We start from the raw sequence: 18834 nt of genomic DNA, 5'->3' as shown, positions 1-18834 counted from the left end.
GAGAAAATTAGGGAACCCTCATTCATTATAGTTAGATGTACATATTAGGGAAACCATTCTGGAGTACAATCTGGCTATGCATAGCATACTTCTTTAAAAACATGGATACTCTTATCCAAACAATTTTATTTTCAGGAATTTTCAGGAGGAGCTAGTTAAACATGTGTTCAAAGCTATAGCTACAAAGATGTTCATCTCATTGTTTACGTTAAAAAGAAGAAAGTGGAAACAAGCTAATTATTTATTAAAATGTAGAGTATAAATGTCAAGGTCTTTAAAAAAGACTTTAAGCATAGAACAATATCCATTTTAAGTGAAAAAAGTATAAAATATATTAATCTTTGACCCATTCTTTGAGGGAATAGATGTACGGCAGGATTAGGGTGATTTTATATTATTTCTATAAGTATTTTCCTCATTTCTATAATAAATACCTATTGCATCTGAAGTAGAAAGAAAGATTATTTTATAACAAAATGAAACACTTTCAAATACTGACATAAAATGTAAATATAAAGTTCTGTGAGGTTTTGACACAGAACATAGAAATATATTCTTTGACTAATAGGAAATATCTTTAAAGTTGTTTTTCATGTATTATCCTACTAATTAATTCTTTTCTTTTCTTTTCTTTTTTTTTTTTTTTTTTTTGTAAAGGAAGTAGGTAAGGATCAAAAGAATAATGCAACTACTCCAATATTCATTTATTAGAATACATTCTTGGTAAACTCTTTTGATATTAGTGTTTTAGGTTCAGGATGTCACCAATTATTCCAATAAACTTTTACTAAATTCCCCAACTATATAATTTTAAAAGGTTTGGAGGAAGTCAGAGTGCTCTAAATGTTTTGCTCTAATGAAAACAATTCTTTTAAACCTTCCCTGCTTCCACTTCTGACTGTATTTTTATAATCGCTGCCTTTACTGCTTAGGTAGAAATTTAAACGGTAGCTTATATTCAAGCCACCAAGTGTTCAGATAAAGGCATCTTCAACTTCATGAGATATATGAAAACAGCATGTGAGAACAGTCTTACAGAAAGTAGTGTCTCTATAAAAAGTGACAGAGATTATTTGAGTTTGGGAGGCATGCATAGAGATTTTTCTTCTAAGGCCATTTTGATTAATCTAATCCACCATGACAAATTCACAATTCAGTATGAGAGGTAAGGGTGCCTAAAGATGCCCTTTACTATCATCCAAGGGAAAAAAAAATATGTGTAAGTAAGAGATGAAAACATGGCAAGCCTAAGTAGGCGATAAGGATCCGAATTGCGGCTGGCGTGATAATGTGCAGGTGACAGCTCCCGGGAGAAGAGAAAGGTTCCCGAGTTCTCACTGCACACGAGGCTGGAACAGACGGAAACCAGCTTTCTGCAATAAACACGTTCCTCCAGCATCAGCCAGAGAGTGGAAGCTCCTGAATGCTTATATTACATGCCCAAATCAGCACCTGCAGAAATGTATTTGTTAAAGGAACATTGTGTTTTCTAAGTCATTATGCCCTTGGGTTTTCTTATGCTTTTCTTGAAAAAAGAATATTGTTGAGCTTCCAAGAAGCAATTGTTATTTGCCCCCCCAAAAAAGATAATTGTTAAAAACACAGAGTAAATCTAGATGAATTGAGCCAAGGTGTATTATCTTTCTCTTGTTTTCCAGTTGGTTAAGTTTGATTTCCTTTGGATGATCTAAAATGTTTTTTGCTTTTTTTTCTCTCTAAATGTTCTACAATCCCTTCAGGATTTCTCTGTACATCCATCCACCCACCCAACCATCCATCCATCAGTCTGTCCGTCCGTCCATCCATCCACCCATCCATCTATCCATCCATCCACCCATCCATCTGTCCGTCCATCTGTCTATCCACCCATCAATCCATCCATCCGTCCATCCATCTATCCATCCATCCATCCATCCACCTGTCCATCCATCTGTCCATACATCCATCCATCCATACATACACCCATCCATCCATACACCCATCCATCCATCCATCCATCCATCCATGCATCCATCTATCCATCCAACCATCCATCCGTCCATCCATCCATCTTTCTGTCCATTCATCCATCCATCCATCTATGTATCCATCCATCTATCCATCCATCTATCCATCTATCCATCCATCCATCCATCCATCCATCCATGCATCCATCTATCCATCCATCCATCCAACCATCCATCCGTCCATCCATCCATCTTTCTGTCCATTCATCCATCCATCCATCTATGTATCCATCCATCTATCCACCTATCCATCCATCCATCCATCCATCCATGCATCCATCTATCCATCCGTCCATCCAACCATCCATCTGTCCATCCATCCATCTTTCTGTCCATTCATCCATCCATCCATCTATGTATCCATCCATCTATCCACCTATCCATCCATCCATCCATCCATCCATCCATGCATCCATCTATCCATCCATCCATCCATCCATCCATCCATGCATCCATCTATCCATCCGTCCATCCAACCATCCATCCGTCCATCCATCCATCTTTCTGTCCATTCATCCATCCATCCATCTATGTATCCATCCATCTATCCATCCATCTATCCATCTATCCATCCATCCATCCATCCATCCATCCATGCATCCATCTATCCATCCATCCATCCAACCATCCATCCGTCCATCCATCCATCTTTCTGTCCATTCATCCATCCATCCATCCATCTATCCATCCATCTATCCATCTATCCATCCATCCATCCATCCATCCATCCATGCATCCATCTATCCATCCATCCATCCAACCATCCATCCGTCCATCCATCCATCTTTCTGTCCATTCATCCATCCATCCATCTATGTATCCATCCATCTATCCACCTATCCATCCATCCATCCATCCATCCATCCATGCATCCATCTATCCATCCATCCATCCATCCATCCATCCATGCATCCATCTATCCATCCGTCCATCCAACCATCCATCCGTCCATCCATCCATCTTTCTGTCCATTCATCCATCCATCCATCTATGTATCCATCCATCTATCCATCTATCCATCCATCCATCCGTTAAGTGCCCTCTGTTAGCAGGCATTGGGCTGGGTATACATACAGTAGTAAATTCAGGCACTTTCAGGCTCACGGGTACACAGACATCACACACGTAAGTCCCCATATTGTTAGAGCTTCACGAAGGTGATCAGTATTATGAAGGAAACAGTGGAGCATTATGAAAACATCCTGTAAAGGACACGAAATATTTACAAAGCATCAGGGACAAGGGTCAAGCTAGCTCTTGGGTGAGCAGGGGAAATAACGCTTAAATTCAGACCTGGAGTCGTGCGGGGCAGACTACCCCAGGCAGAAGAAATGGTGTGGGGGATGCTTTTATTAGAGAGGAATTTAACATTTTTAAGAAGCTGAATGAAGACAGCTCTGGTGAAATTCAAGGACAGTGGAAACTGAGAAGGTGGAAAAGATAAGGCACAGAGGGGAGAGGGATGTGGCCAGAGCCCTCAGGTCAGCCATGGAAAGTTCTCCACTTTTTTAAAAGTGAAGTGTGGCTTAATTGAAGGGTGGGATGTACTGGAGTGATATCTCTAAATTTAATATTTAAAAGATCTAAAATTTCATTTCTCCTCCCACAAAGAAAATATCATGGCCAAGGTCAAAGCTGGAAGACAAGATGGCTCTAGGGTAGGATGAGATAGCGGCAGGTGGTGAAACTGAGCTGAGTCCCTGCAGACAGTTGTGGCTGACAAGTCACACTCAGAGATGGACTGAACGCCAGGCTCAGACAAAGGGATGTTTAAAGGAAGGACCCTTGGTCCCGACCTATACAACTACGTGCAGAGACATGCCTTTTGGAAGACCGCGGAGAGCCGGGGGTGGGGAAGGAGCTGTGCCAGAGTAGATCTAAAGTCAGTTCTGAGTACATGATGTTTGAAATGCCTGTGAAAAGTCCAAGGCAATGTTCAAAATAGACAACAATCAAATGTATAATTCCAGAGCCAAGATAAAGGTCTTGGCTGGAGGGCACATGTAAGGTGAGTTACATCATTTATTAGATATGCTTGAGTCTCTTAATTTGCAATAACTAATGATGCCATTAGTTTACCTCATTAGTCAAGAGGTAAGAGAAAAAATCAGATAAGGAATGCTAGTGTTTCCTGGAAAAGTCACTTAGAGTAAATCCCACTTAACCTTAAACCAGAATCCCTCATCAAAATACAAGAAGATCTTGGAAAGCCGTGTGGCCCCTCCCTGGATTCTGAACACCACAACTTTGTCTTAGGCTGCTCAGGCTGTCCTAACAAATGACCATAGGCAAGATGGCTTAAACAACAGAAACATTTATCTCTCGTTGTCCTGGAAGCTGAAGGTCTGGAATCAGGGTGCCAGGATGGGCAGTGTCTGGTGCAAACCCTCTTCCGAGTTTAGATGGCCACCTCCTCACTGTGTCCTCACATAGCAGAGAGGGGACACAAGCTCTCTCGTGTCTCTTCTTAGGAGAGCTCCACCACCATGACCTAATCGCCGCCCAAAGGCCCACCTGTAAATACCATCACACTGGAGATTAGGGTTCCAACACTTGAATTTGTGGGAGACACAAATATTCAGTCCACAATGGTCTTCACGACCAATATCTGGTTCTGTTTTCATATGATTATATGTAGCCTTAGGCATGTGGCTTAATTGCCCTTTATGGAGTTAAATTTACACAATTTATACATAGGAAAATGGATGTTTCCACTTTTATGGGAAATTGCCCATCTGAACAGCGATGCTGAGTCAGAATTCATCCATATGTTCCATCTGGCACAAAGCTCAGAGGTCTGAGCTACACTCTGAAAACATTATGGATTTTTCTGTAAGAAATGTTTTTTCTATGTAACTGAAAGAGCTTTTTTTCCTAGATGGACAGCTTTCTTGAAATAAAAATAGAAAAATGGACAAACATTGTTAATCACCTACTATATGCTGGGTACTGCGTGGGCTCTTTATGGAATCAAGCATTCCCACTCTGGGAGGTGTCTTAGGGCCAGGACAGGGCAGTGAATAAAGAGACAAAGTTTCTTTTATAGTGAAACAACTGGTGAGCGTCAGGTACACATTTGTGATGAGATGCAGTTTGCTTTGTCACACGTTCAATGGACAAAAGGAAAGCAGGAAGGGAGTAGAATTCAACGGGGTGATGGAGAGATTTTGTGGTCAGGGTAACCCTCTCTGGGGAAAAGTCACGTGTCCCTGTCTGATGGGGACAGGAAGGCAGCCCCCGGGAACTCACTTTCCAGTGGAGGGAAGGATAGAGCAGGATTGTAGATTTGGGGAGCATGGCTCCCTGTAGGGTCTTCTAGAAAGACAGAGAGGTGACTAAGGTTGGATAATGCCTTTATCAGGAATGCCAACTTGAGGGGGGGAGAATTAGATTATTGAAGGAAGAAAATAAAGGAAAAGAGGGCAGAGGGTCATCCTTATGGATATTGAAGTCAACAAGACCTAGGTCATTGTTGAGTGGAGTGTGACTGAAGGAGAGAGTGCAGGGTCTTGGCATCATTAAACAGAATTCTCATGTAAAAAGGAGCTATTACGAGAATATGAAAGGAAGCAATAGCAGATCTTAACACAACAATTTCTTTTAATATCTGCATACCTGTTTCATCCATCTACGTCAATACCTTACATCATGATGCCAAAGGTAGCTGGACTAAGCCCCCCCCCGGGGGTCTCCAGAGCCAGAAGATACCACCTCACTCTCTAGGAGCAGGACACCCAGAGACTGTACTATATTTTCCTTACATTTTCAATAATTTCAAAAATATGTGTTTTTTCATACACTGTCCTAATCATAACCTTTTTTCTTAAAATAGTCAATCCAATGGTCAACTCAAATTTCCTCATTAAAATGTAATCAGAATCCCTCCCCCACCTTGGATGCCATATTGAGAAAAACAATAAGAAATTAGTAATGCAATCAGAAAAATCTGCTTAGGAGAAATTATTCTTTCTCACATGTGGCAAAAGTTTATATAGCTGTATAGTCTAAAATGCTTCATATAATTTACCATATATACTTTTTTTCTACTGGAAAATTTTCTTATAATGATACTCAGTCTCCAAGATCTACCTGTAGACGCTTTTTCAGCAAGACTACATATTTTAAGTATTCACTTTGAAAAAAAAAAACAGCAAAGAAATTCTTCTTCGGTAAATTTAGGGTAATCAGATATTTTCATATCCACACAAGTTAAAATACATGATTACAAATAGCATCTTTCCCTTTCATAGAAATAATCCCCTTTAATCTTTTCTACCACTTGTAGTCACCAAGTACATCTGGAGCTATTTAGAAACCAAATGACATAATCACTGATTTACTTGTTTCTCAAACAATGTGTAATTTAAAATACTGATCACATCAATTTTCTACTTTAAACAGAAGGAGAAACTTCACTCTTCATTCAAATATAATTGTGTATGTGTAATAAACCATGACATGAGAAAAGGATGGGATATTTTAGTGCTACTGAAAATTTCTCCACATTTTTTAGTTTGAGGATGTTCTGAATGCTTATTGAAAAGTTCTGCAAAATCTCAGGAAATATAACGGGAAACGGGTCACACGTAGAATCGAAAGTCTCTTCTGGTTCACAGTAGTGGGTGAGCGACACAGTAATTACCAAACACCATGACCGGTTTGGAATTGTAATTTTCAAAGATGTAAATCAATGTATATAAGGTTTCACTACATGAAAAATGTTCATTTGAAGGAATCCATGCAGACAATAACATGGACCATTTTTTGTTGAAGCTGGACATATTATTAAAGACCATAATTAACAGAAAGAATGTTAAACAATGCATGCACATTTTTCCATCTATTTTATTTATTATCAGTCCGTGTTTGTCATCTAAAAATGTTAATATATTTGTTAAAATATAATGTGTCAGGTCCTCACTGAGCCATCAAAAGATCAGTAGACATCATTCTGGTTTGGAGACCAGATTAGCTTCTCAGTTTTGATAATAACATCTTAGCCTCTCACTGAAAAAAAGAAAGTTAAACTCATTTTTGTCTCTAACAGGGTGATATTATTCTTCTTTTGACAAGTTTTAACCTGAAATATAAAACATCTTTAATCTCATGTTTAATGCATCTCTAGTTTTAAAATCTCACATTTGGATGGTAGACATTTGCTTAGACACATTTATCAGCCCCCTGTCTGCCTCGTGATTCCTTTTAAGGTACATGATTTTTATGTTCTCTTCAAATAACACCACTGACTTCATTTCGAACTTCAAGGTCACAATTTTCTCGTCCTGTCTGGCTGTGGAGATCAGCAGAGGTGTCCACTTTACACTTGCAGAAAATTAAGTGAAAAGCAGTCCCTGCTGTGTTGAGTCAGAAGCTACCCCTGCATCTCTCCATTTTCCCTCTGGAACCTAAAACCCCTTAAGAAACTCCACAATATTCAATGACTCTAATTTTCTCCCTAAAGAGAGTAAAGAGTCCAATTAACTTTTCTGTAAAAAAAATCATGATTTTAAAGCATCATCAACACTGTCATCATGGTAACAGTTAATATACATTGGGAGGTTACTGAGTGCCATGCAATATACTGTGTATTTTACAGGCAGTCTCTCCATCACTCGCTCACATGAACCCTGTAAGACACCATTTTTATCTCTGTTCTACCAGGGAAGAAACCAGAAGCTCAGAGAGGGTGAGTAACTTGCCTAAGTTCACACAGCTGGTAAATTCAGAGCTAGACTTTGAACCTGACTCTGACTCCTCTGTACCATGCACCTCCCCCCTCTGAGGTACTAAATCTCCCAAGACTTCTTACAATTTATGTGGGTAGGATATGGCAAAATATGTCTGCACTTGTGAAAACATTAACCTTTTTCATTGCTTGGGGCTTTACTTGTCCTTCAGAGACCTGAATTGCCAAACATATTCAGATCATCAGCTCTCTGAAAGGAGATTTCCCCTTGGAATCTGATCAGAGCGATGGATCCCCAAGAGTTCCCGGAAGCAAAGTCTTCATTTTCTATAGGGAAAATTGGATCCCAGGACGTGAAAATGGCCTTTCACTCTCCTTCAATGGACTCGGGCTTTGAGCCGTCTGGGGTCCCTGACGGTGCAGGGGTCCCCAGACTCCCTAGGGTTCTGGGCCCAGCAGAGGCCTCAGCACTTTGCCCGGGAAAGAGCCTTCAGTTCTGGTGAGAGTGGACAGACCCCTACTGTGGCCAGCATCCGAGGAGGGCTGAATACCGGCCCCAAGGAGGGAACTGCCCCTTGGCTGTCACAGAACTTCTCTGTGACCATAACATACAGCCCCGGAGGTGACTCCCAACTCAAAACTATTATGATCCGTACAATTTTACCCAAAGTTCAAAATGCTTTCCCAGAAGCCTGTCTAAAGAGCATTCAGAGCACGAGGCCTTCCTACCTCTGAGGCCGGCATAAATCTTGGCTTTGGAGACTCCTCAACTTTTGTAAAATGCACTGAGTCTTTAAGGGTTGTTCCTGGTAGATTCCCAAACAGAGATGTGTCTTTGCTTCTTGTAAGAGAAAACAGTTCATACCATGAGAAAGTTTTGTCAGCTTTGTGTTTGTTTCAGTGTAAAGTGATGGGATGGATCATTTCCACAGGCTCTGCTCTCGCCCACCATGTGGAAATCATGGAAAAGCACAAAATTCCAAGCTTGCAAGCAACTCCTGACCAGTTACTGCTGTTCATTCCCACAGAGGCTCAGTGCTCACTGGGCATATCCGGAAACTCACCTTTGGGAACAGTGACAGCCTCCCATCAGAGACTCCATGGACCTGAGTTGCCCACCTGATTCCTCATCTTGTCTTCTGTGGGCCTTGATGGAACACACTCAGGCCCCTTCCCTGTTCAGGGTTGGTCGGCCAACACACATGTCCCTCTCAGATCCAGTCCCTTGGTCTCTCGGTACCTCTTCAATCCAGTCACTGCCTGAGATGCTGGGACAGGCAATTCGACAGCTAAACTCTCACCCAAGTCAAGGTCCTACGAGCACTGGATCCCACCTCCCCAAGACTGCAGGAAGCCCCCGAGTCAGGGAGACCAGGCCTCCTGGGACCTCATCCTGAGCATCCGGGGCCAGTCAGAGGTCATGGTCCACACTGGAGGCTGCTGAGACTGCCAAGCCTTCCTGCGTTTGCTTTTACACTCTGTCCGTCTGAACCCCGCCCTGACCTTCAGAGACCTCTCACCCTCCCTGAAAATGTCTTTTCCTGTGCAAGCTCCTGCCTGGGCTGGAACCCTCTTCCTGTCCTCCACACCCTATGTGACCCTGTGAATCTCTGGCAGGTGCTGACAGACAGGCCTCGGTCCTTCAAGTCAAATAACCCTCTCTTTCTCAGCTCAAATAAGGATTATCCAGCTCAAATCGGTCTGCATCAGGAGCACTTAGCAGAGAACTTAGCCCAAAGTAAAGGGTCAAATCTATAACAATTTATCCTTATTCTCACTATTGGTATTGTGGCAAACTGCTTTTTCTTATCATTTCACATTGCCTTCCTTTGATTTTTTCAATCTAATTTTTGTTTTCTAATGCAGTCTAGTTGATTTACAATGCTTTGTTAGTTTCAGGTATGCAGCAAAGTGATTCAGTTATACATATACTTACATCCATTCTTTTCCAGATTCATTCTTTTACATGTAGTTTTTTACTGAAACAAATCATTCCCCTCTATGACCATTAATTTAATAACAAGCAAAAGCAAGTTCACTATATAGTTAAGAAAGAAAGGACACTGTCCAAGTAAATTTAATCAAATCTATTTGTGGTCCAATCATCTTGGAGATGTGTCAATTTCAGTTTCATATATTTCATGCTACTTAGGGAGAAAGACTACAGTTGAGTATTATTAACTCTAGTTGAGAATGGAGAGAGTTGAATAGATAAAATTTCATGGCTTATGATTCAATTTTATTTTTATGCTAAAGTCAGCTAGATGAGGAAGAGTCTATATCCGTAGCCTCAGGAATAATGTCCCTACAATCAAATCAGCTTCAGTACAGCTAACGGTGATGGGGATTTTTAAAGGAATGTTAAAAATGTCAATAACCGGCCTTCCCTGGTGGCGCAGTCGTTGAGAGTCCACCTGCCGTTGCAGGGGACACGGGTTCGTGCCCCGGTCCGGGAAGATCCCGCATGCCGCGGAGCGGCTGGGCCCGTGAGCCATGGCCGCTGAGCCTGTGCGTCCAGAGCCTGTGCTCCGCAGCGGGAGAGACCGTAGCAGTGGGAGGCCCGCAAAAACTCAGTAACCAAAGTTGTATCACTAGAAAGGCTTGTAAAAGAAAAGGAGGCCACTAATTGTCAATATTCTCATTCACTCCAGTATTTGGCAAATCTGTACACAAACTCATAAAGGAATGTTATGTCCTAGAGGAAAATTGTATGTTTCTTACAACTGTGTACTCAAGAAAATACAGATCAGAAAGGAGCAGGTGCCCCCCAGCCTTGCTCTTCTTCAACTGACCTCTGAGTCAGTAACCCAAGGGGACCCAGAGCCCATGCAGGGAATTATCTCTAGTTGCTGATAAATTAGATCAGCAGGAATCACTGTCAGCGGTGGGAAGTTCTCATCCGATTCTGCCTCTGGATGCGGTCACTGACACGAAGTCATCTTGGTGGTTTTGGACTCTCAATAAATACTATTAGAAGTGGTGATTCCATTTTAAAAGAAGAAGTAACCAAAGAAGCATTTCACAGCAGATGAAAGGCAGGAAAGGAGCCGGGGGAGGGATGCCAGAGATGAGCGGGGCTGGCTGAGTTGACTGCGATTTGTAATCAATAGTAACCGCGTCATACACAGGGAGGCACCGTTTGCAGAAGAAAGAGTTAGAGCTGCGCTTCTTTTATCCCATGAAGGTCATAATAAGATGAGTGAGATGACGGGAAAAATTGATGGAAGGTAGTTGGCTCAGCAGTGGAGAAAAATATCTCCGTTTTGATGAAAAATCATCTCCAGCAATCTTGCAAAACGACTGACCTCTGCTGTAAATTTGCTTGAGCACGAGAATGGAAAGTTTAAGTGAGGTTTTTAGTGATTTCTGGCCTCACTGAGAGTTAGAAAATGACAATGACTCGATTTAAGAGATTTTCGGCCTGAAAAAGGTGGGGGGTCGCCCCTGGTTGATTCTGATGGACTATGCAGCCTTCTGCAGCCCCCTCGTCCCAGGAAACACCAGGTCCAGACATCGCCAATCATGTGTACACACGTGTTCCCTGTGTCCAGCAGTGAAGGGTTCACAGACTAGATCCTGAGTGCCGGGGAGGGGAGGAGAGGGAGAGTTGGAGTTAACCCTCCTGGGGGAGTGTCCAGGTAGACAGATATAAGTAATTTCACCACCTAAAATTCCCACAGAAACTCTAAAAATGTCTGTGTATTCCTGAGCTCTGCTTTTCCTTTTTGGTGCTGTCCTGCAGATTTTGAATGCATCTTGAAGCTCTGTAGCGAATCCGGAGTCCAGAATTCCAACCCTCCATATACAACAGAGACTTTTTGTGTGTGTGTGTGTGTGGTACGCGGGCCTCTCACCGCCGCGGCCTCTCCCGTTGCGGAGCACAGGCTCCGGACGCGCAGGCTCACTGGCCATGGCTCACGGCCCCAGCCGCTCCGCGGCATGCGGGACCCTCGCGGACCGGGGCACGAACCCGTGTCTCCTGCATTGGCAGGCGGACTCTCAACCACTGCGCCACCAGGGAAGCCCAACAGAGACTTTTTAACAATGCGACAGAAAGGCAGAGCATGGGGCAGTCAGAGCGGCGGTCTGCCCTCAATGGATGGCACCCAGGTGGAGGCAGGACTCGTCAAGACCCACAGGTGAGATGCTAGCACACCCTGCAATTCCACCCAAAATACATAGGTGTATACAACGAGGTCTTCAATACCACAGACAGCTGGGAAGAGCAGGGTTATTACTTTCTTGTCTCAGAAATCCCATGCCTTTAAAGGATCCTATTTTTCTTGAAATGAATATTGAGAAGGAAGAAAAAAACTCTTAAAGAGCCAGTATTAAAGAGAAATCAGTATCTTTTAACTTGGCCATAACTTTTATGAACATAAAGTTTGTAAAGATACTGCATATGTAGATGTAGATTAGATGTAGGTGTGGATATAGGTCTAAGTGTAGATGTGGGTGTAGGTTTAGATGTAGTTATAGGTATAGGTGTAGATGTAAGTGCAGGTATATGTGTCGGTGTAGATGTAGGTGTGGGTTAGGTGTAGATGTGGGTGTAGATGTGGGTGTAGGTGTAGATATAAATGTAGGTGTGCGTGTGGATGTAGGAGTAGGTGTAGCTGTAGATGTATGTAGATGCAGGTATAGATGTAAGTGTGGGTGTATGTATAGATATAGGTGCAGGTGTAGGTGTAGGTATGGGTGTGGATGTAGGTGTGAGTGTAGTTCTAGATGCAGATACGGCTGTAGATGTAGGTGCAAGGGTAGATGTAGGTGCAGGTGTAGGTGTGGGTATAGATGTAGGTGTAGATGTACATGTAGATATAGATGTAGGTGTAGATGTGGGTGTAGGTTTAGATATATGTGTAAGTATAGATGTAGATACAGGTGCAGGTGTAGGTATAAGTGTGGGCGTAGACGTAGATTAGACATAGGTGTAGATGTAGGTGCAGGTATAGATGTAAGTTTGGGTGTAGGTATAGATATAGGTGTAGGTGTGAGTGTAGTTGTAGATGCAGATATGGGTGTAGATGTAGGTGCAAGGGTAGATGTAGATGTGGGTATAGATGTAGATTAGGTGTAGGTATAGATGCACATGTAAGTATAGATGTAGGTGTGGGTGTAGGTGCAGGTATGTGTGTGGGTACAGGTGTAGGTATAGATGCAGATATGGGTATAGATGTAGATGCAAGGGTAGATGTAGGTATAGATGTAGGTGTAGCTATAGGTGTGGGTGTGGATGTAGGAGTAGGAGTAGGTGTAGATGTAGACATAGGTGCAGGTATAGATGTAGTTGCAGGTATAGATGGTGCAGGTATAGATGTGAGTGTAGCTGTGTATGTAGATGCACATGTAGGTGTAGATGTAGATGCAAGGATAGATGTAGATGTATATGTAGGTGTAGATGTAGATGTAGATATGGTTGTAGATATAAGTGCAAGGGTAGATGTAGGTGTGGGTGTAGGTGTGGGTGTAGGTGAAGCTGTATGTGTAGGTAAAGGTATAGATGATAGATAGATAAATACAGATACACTGATATAAATACAGATACAGATACTGTTATATAGATATTGACATGGTACATTGATGTAGATAGAAACAAATAGATATAGATACTGATATAGATTTGAAATAGATATTATACAGACATTAATATGGGTAGAGATAGATGTTGATATTGATTTGACATAGATACTGCTATTGATATTAATATACATATAGGTAGATTCAGATATAATTAGATACAGATATTGGAATAGCTATAGATATCAATATAGGGACAGATGTAGATATGGTTAGTAATTCAATTCAACCAAACTTTCAGTAAACTCTTACTATATTCGGTTCTCAATACAAAGATCACAAGCAGATGAAGAAGAACTAAGTTTAGATTTTACTCTCACATTGCTTACAATCTAGTGAAAGGAACTTATGAGAAAAATAACCAATTTAGTCAAAAAATAATCATACAATTATTAGAATATTTTGCATCTTGATGACAAAATCCATGCCCTAGAAAGATCAATTTCAAAATAATTCTAGAGAAGGCTTCCTACCTGTCCGGCCAGGGGGACTCTGGTCAGACCATTTCACAAGTTCCCGCTAGGACATCCGCAATCCCCTTCCGCAGCAGACGCTGCCCTAACAACCCCACTAGGTTGGCAGGTGAGGACATCCAAACCTACCTGTTGGCACATAAACAGAGGCGGTGGATCAGGACTGACTGACACTGTCAGCCAGAAGTCACTTGACCTCTTTCCTGGACTCGGCCACCACTCCCCTCGGGTCAGATGCCTGGCTCCAGCTCTCATCCCCACCTCCACTCTGGGGCGTTTCAATATCAGGACAGGCATCAATCCAATTTTCCCAATAAGAAAATCTTATTTGCAATTTTTGAACCTAATACTGCTCCATTTAAGGAGAGTGGATGGATGCAGTGGGTAAGACCATGGATGCTGTTGACCCCAGTTAACTGTGGCCATCAGAGTCCAGGGTTATAATCGCAGGAAGGCTGAAAAAAACATTCCCATTGAGAGTCACATCAGAAAAACACCAACTCACATTAGTGCTGACATATTCCTTTTCCTTGGTCTTTATAGTGCGGTATTAAAAGCATGACATGCCCAAGATGCAAGCTGATTAGAAATATCTGAGTGATGGTAATACTATTTCTTTAATCCAATAATGAGGCCCTTGTCTACCTGTCTTTCTATCTGTAAAGAAGAGTCTAGGAGAGGGGAAATGAGAGCTATGGTAAGGGAAGAGCTTCTGGAATGGGAGATATTTACCTTACTGGTAACATTTGGTAATTTTATGTACAATTGGGTGTGTGTTTGCATAAACACACACACACATACACACACACACACACATACACACACAGCGACGGCACATAAGCATTCTCCCCAGATGCTCTATGCTCTGCTTCTGGTATGTTTTCTTATTTAACGCACCCAATAACCCTGTGAAGTAAGGATTATTATCCAGCAGTAAAGAGAGGACCTCAAAGCTAAGAAACACCCAGTAACATGCCAGGGTCATAGCCCTTGTGAGTATGGGCATCAGGATTTTACACCCAAGTTTGACAGACTCTGAACCCCGGGCTTGTAGCCACTGCAGTCTTGGCTGTTTAGTTCAATGAGGACACGTCTCCCAAAGAGAACTTATTCCCGTCTCTGTCCAGCTCTGAGGTCCACTCATTACCCAAGTCAGCAAATGAGGGCTTAAAGAAAAAGGCCCCACCACTAAGCAAAGTGAGCCAGAAAGAGAAAGACAAGTAACATTTGATAGCACTTATATGTGGAATCTAAAAAAATCATACAAATGAAATTATTTACCAAACAGAAATAGACCCACAGACATAGAAAACACACTTATGGTTACCAAAGGGGACAGGTGAAAGGGATAAATTAGGATGTTGGGATTAACATATACACACGACTATACATAAAAGAGATAACCAACAAGGACCTACTGTAGAGCACTGGGAACTAGAGTCAATATCTTGTAACAACCTATAAGGGAAAACAATCTGAAAAAGAATACATACATATACTTATATATGTGTGTATGTATAACTGAATCACCTTGCTGTACACCTGAAACTAATACAACATTGTAAATCAACTAGACTTCAATTTAAAAAAAAAAGATTTAAAAGATGAAGAAAAGAAAGTTCCCACGAGCTGAATGTCGCAGCTCAGACAAAGCTACTTCTCCCTCCTGCAACTTTCCAAGTAGAGCTTCTCTCTCCTGGGTTCAAGGAAAAGGTTGATAGTCTCAGAAATGATGGTTGGACCTAGGGTGCACAACCACACTGTTTAGAAAGAAGCTTTTCCACTGAGGGCACGGTCCAGTCCTCAAAAGACGACAAATAAAAGGCAAGCCTAAGTATTTTCGTGCTTTAGTGTGATACCCTCCATAAACCTTAAGCATCTTAAAAACCCAGGAAGTTACCACTGGAAGTTCTTTTGCAGCTATCTTTGTGGCTCTTCATCAAAAGAGATGAGAATGGAATTTAAGGATAACTTCAAGTCCCATCTGTTCCATGATCCTGGGCAGTTGGCAGGCAGCGTGGTGAACAACCGGCCACAACGTCCTTTGTGCACCATCAGTGCACTTACGGACCAATAATAGAGCGCCACTGAGCATCTGTTTGTGTGCCCTGGCCGAAGGATGACTGCATTTCTTAAAAAGGGCTCTCTGGTATCTGGTTAAAATGAACTGTATAATTTTAGTATTTCTGATATTTTTATTTTGCCAAAAGAAACATCCATTTCATGTAATGATTCCGTGTTTTTCTTTAACCCAAAGACTTAGCTGAAATGGTAACTGCAAGTCACAAGTGTGTCTTCCGGCCTCATGTATATATTAGGGACTAGCCATAGGAAGCATCCAAACCATCCTTGCTTTCACTGAACACCGACAGGAAAGGATCTCAGTGTTTCAAGGAGAAGAGTCCCATCACATCAGTGTTTTCTTCCTAGTTCCTCTTGTTTTACTATGTTTTGTTTATAAATGACAGAAGTGTAAAATCATGCAAATGCTTTACTGTGCCTATTCTCAGCCTGTCTAAAAGATGGGTTTCTAGGGCAGAAGAGTCCTGTCTCTGGAGGAAAGCCCTGGCTAAGCTCAGACGTGGTCCATGAGCTGGGAGCCGTCCCAATCTGCAGTAGGTAAGACGCTACCTGCCCTGATAGGTGTGTCTGCCCTCTGCCATGGTGGCCTGGGTTCCACCTGCACCTGAAAAGCATGACATGTGTTGGGGGGAGGTCAACGCCATCCCCTCTCATGGTGGGTTTGACCTGCCAGTGCATCATGAACCTTATTCTAGAGGCTGCTGTCTCACAGAAGTGCAGATGAAGGTGGTCGGTCTCTTCCTTGAGCCTCTGAGCAAAATTCTGCAGAGCACAATAGGAAGTGGTCCAGGATTCCTTCTGGAACTGTTCTGTAGGAAAAACTGCAGCCTGACTTTCCAAAGGGACTTCCCGGACTGATCCGACGCCCAGCGAGCTCTGAGCTGGTGGCACATCAAACAGGGTCATAAACAACCTCCCAAAGACCCCATGAACTTCAGTGCATTCTCCTTCCCTCCATGCCTTGGGCATTTCAGCAGCAGGAGAAACGTCCATGTACACTTGTTTCTACCCGGGAGCCCAGCGAGCAGCCCCTCAGCGGCTCCCAGTTTTCCATATTTCCAGCTCCAGATCACACAGCAGCATTTTCCAATGCTTGCACCACCATGCCTGGGCTGACCCCGACCATATGCATGGAGGCCATGGACTTCAGTCATGTGTCACGTGGCATGTTAGGGGAGCAGAAGGTGCAAAAGCAAACGGGCACACATTTCAGGGTTCCCCAGAGTTTGGGGCAGCTGACATTCAATATCCACTGAACCTTCCTAGGCACTTATATTGGTGACAGTGTCTCCAAAAAAAGGAAAAATGTATCTTTGCTTTAAATATACTTTTAGTCAGAGGCTACCTATTTGTGATAAACATGTCTGCACTGGCATTTGAGCCAAGGGAAATTGCAGTGGTGTTCCACAGGGTTGGAGGGGGTTCCGAGGATATAAGTCAGTCCTATTGGCTGGGTGCTTTATATATAAGTGCATGTGAAATTCCTATAGTATTTCTATAAGACTGTTACAAACTAGATGATATCACCCCACGTTTCACAGATGATACAGCAAAACTCAGCCACCAGCTGACCAACAGCAGAGTAAAGATTCAAACTCAGGCCTGCCCAATTCCAATCTTATATTTTTATTTAATACATTATAAAAAACCTTCTTTTAGTTAAGAATTGATTGCTTTGTATTAGACCCAGCCTACACAGGCACCAAGACATCCTATTCTTAGGGTTTAAATTTTTTTCTAAAGCTTGTCTAAGTCTGTATTAGCTAACACCCACAACACATATTCACGTTCCTAATTCATTGTTTTCAGAAAATACTCATTTATTTTATAAACTGTCCATCGCAGGTGTAAGGATTTCTCCTCCAGACACTTGCCTTAAGGAGATGCCATGACTTGTGCTACATTTTTTTCTTTTTTCGGTACGCGGGCCTCTCACTGTTGTGGCCTCTCCCGTTGTGGAGCACAGGCTCCAGACACGCAGGCTCAGCGGCCATGGCTCACTGGGCCCAGCCGCTCCGCGGCATGTGGGATCTTCCCGGACCGGGACACGAACCCGCATCCCCTGCATCGGCAGGTGGACGCTCAACCACTGCGCCACCAGGGAAGCCCATGACTTGTGCTACTTTTAAACCTATGCTTCTGGGCAAGGCTTCGGGAAATGAGGCAGGCTCTGAGTAGCTGGCTCCCAGGAAGTCTTGTCTGCTATGACAAGACTGATGGGAAGTCCAGAGCCCCTGCTATGGGGCCACACTTCCGCAGAGCTCATTCTGGAGAGGGGTTATACGAGTGGGGAGATCCCACACCTCTCACCAGCCACAGGCGGTTTCCATGTAAGCAGACGAGACATGTAGTGAAGGGATCGGTTTAAACCAGGTGTGTTGACTTACCTCTCTATGAATCACCCACAGAAGAGTGGGGTAAACACAAATGCTCTTGGTAGCCCATTTTGGGTGAGCTAATGTTTGCAATCTGTTCTTTGAAAGCCCAGAGTGTCAGCTTTGAAAAATGGGGCTCCGAGGGTCACGAGCTAATGCATTTCCCAGGGATGAGTCCCAGAGCTCAGGTTTCTCCACCCTGTTTCCAATGGCAGTGGTCCTCACACCAGGCCAGCAGGCTCTCCTTGGGACTGGTGGTGGCCAGAACCCTGAGCTGAAGGATGAAATGGAAATAGCCATCCTGGGCCATGCACACTGCATCCCTGCCAGACACCGCAGCTACTTTAAACCCACTTGCCATGCCAATGATGAAAACTTGCACATGGTGATAAAGGAGCACCAATGAAGATGTAAGGCAAAGGCCAATTTTTCTTCATTTGATGGTTCTGTGTCTTCATGGGGTCTCTGCAACCAGGCTGCTAGCAGTTGGAAAAAAGTAGGATAATTTGACTTTTCCCTGTTGAATCTCCTCCCTGGCAGTGAAACAGCTCCCCAAAGCCATGCCTGGTATGTGTGTCAATTCCCTCCACATGGAGGGAAATTTCTCAGTACGGAAATTTACCACTAGACCT

Source organism: Phocoena phocoena, chromosome 3, assembly GCF_963924675.1.
Source record: "Phocoena phocoena chromosome 3, mPhoPho1.1, whole genome shotgun sequence".
Lineage (NCBI taxonomy): Eukaryota > Metazoa > Chordata > Mammalia > Artiodactyla > Phocoenidae > Phocoena > Phocoena phocoena.
Note: the sequence above shows the minus strand (reverse complement) of the source record.